The following is a 2115-nucleotide window of genomic DNA, read 5'->3' as shown; positions in this document are numbered from 1 at the left end:
ATGTGTGTGTGTTGCAGTGCCCACCTCTAAAACTCCAAGGGAGTCTTCACACACACATTCATTCACTCACGCACACGCACACAAACACACAAACACACTCTTGCCTTTGCTCCACTCTCTCCCTGGGTGGTCCATGCTACGAACGTTTATGATCTAAACCTCGCTAATCCAACTGGCTTGTTACAGTGAATTGAAAATGATTTACAGGAGGCAGGGACCTGCCGAGAAAGGAGGAGAAAATCAGAGGAAATCTCAGCGCTCAGTTTCAAGACACTCTGCAACTCGACCTGCACACTTGTCTCTGCATTTGGTCTCGTGCTTGTCCCCATCTGGTCCTGTATCAGATCTTCAGAGCTGTGAGAATTCTGTGTTTGTGTCTTTTTCATTCGCCCCCCACACATCGCTGAGACAGATGTCTTTATTTGACAAATTAGCCAAGCTTTGGGGACAAACGAAGTAGAAAGGATCAGTGGATTTTCAATTGGCTGTGAAGACAATTAAACTCATTCTCAGCTTTGTTTTCTTCTTTTCTAATTTCCCACAGAAAAGGGAGATGTGGAAACATGATAAATGTCAGGTCCTGTCTATCACATGTGCACTTCTTGCCAATGGCAACCCATATGAAGAACAAGCTAAAGCAAAAGTGTCTTTCTGCACACAGCGGATTTCTTGTAAAGAAAAAAAACAACACTTTCCTCTACATTTTATATTCTTCACTGACTTGTTTGCTTCTGGTGTGTGCTTTCAGTGACACCAGTTATCTCAGACTCAGTTTAGTTATGTTGAATGTCCTGCACACATCACCACTATGTGATCCGGCAGTAATCGTGTTGGGTGTCAGAGGTTTGGCTCACTTTTATTGCTGTGTTTCTTTTTTGCCAGATGCCCTTTTTTTTATGAAGAGTGAGATGCCACCTGCACATTGACAACACCTTGTAAAAACTGTGAAGTAAAAAGGAGAAACAGGAAAACCTAAAAGAGCAATTTCAATTTACGGATTTTTGGATTACGGATTACTATATTTGTTTATACATTTTTCTATTTGTTATATAGTTAATATTTCTTTTTTTGTCTTTTCTGTCAGTTTACAATTTATTTAAAATACCTTCAAAAATAACTTCTATATGCGAATATGGAGGTCTACATAAGTGCCGATTTAAATCTTTATCTTTTCTGTTTAGTGCTTTATCGTGCAGCATTAAATTGCAAAGTTGAATCAAAAACTGAATCCACAATGAGTCTTGAATATATCATCAACATGTCACCCTTGAATATAGTCATAGAAGCTCTATATCATGTTAAAATAATAATAATAATAATAATAATTAGGGTCCTGAGCTTATAGCAATAAGATTTTTTTAAACAAGGCCATCTTTAAGAAATTTGTATTATACTTGTGAGGTTTTTACATATTTTGGGAGTCGGGATAGATTCCCTTGTAAACCATCTGTTGTATGTTACCGTGCACACACTTCACTGAATGATCTGCAAATAAAGAAATTAAATAAACTAAATGAAAAACCATTTCCTATGATAATGTTGTTGACTTTATCTCATTGCCATTCAGATTAAGTGACTAGTGATTAAACTTATGACAGCAATGATCAACATGGGAAGAAAAGGTGAAGCTTTTCCACAGTATGTAACATATGCTAAGAAATCTCTATTCTGCTTCTCTTGATCCACATCACTGCCTCCATGGCAAATTTTCTTCTGCTCTTTCCCCAGCTGTTTCTCCTCCTCTTCAGCTCTGTTTGAGCAGCTTTTCTATCTTCTCCTCATTACTTAATGTCCTCTTCTTCCAGGAACCTTACCTATTCTTCTCACTTCTTGCTCCAACATGTTATCCACCAGCCCAAACTACGCCATTGTTATTGTAGTTATTTCATTATTCTGGCATTTAGGTAACAACAGACAACATTGTTTTTCACATTCTCCCTCTTCTTTTTAACGCTCCTCTTCTTCACTCCTTTCTCTCGCTCTTCTGGTTTAGAGCAAACAGCTACGAGCAGTGAAGCTCATCTCCTGGCCAGGGCAAACAAAACCAAAGCCACATTCCCCAAGCTCAATTTGCTGTTATGTCTCAGCTCTGTGAATTGGGAGTTTTCATGCTTG

Source organism: Symphodus melops (assembly GCF_947650265.1).
Source record: "Symphodus melops genome assembly, chromosome: 7".
Classification (NCBI taxonomy): Eukaryota; Metazoa; Chordata; class Actinopteri; order Labriformes; family Labridae; genus Symphodus; species Symphodus melops.
This window is presented reverse-complemented; position numbering follows the sequence as displayed.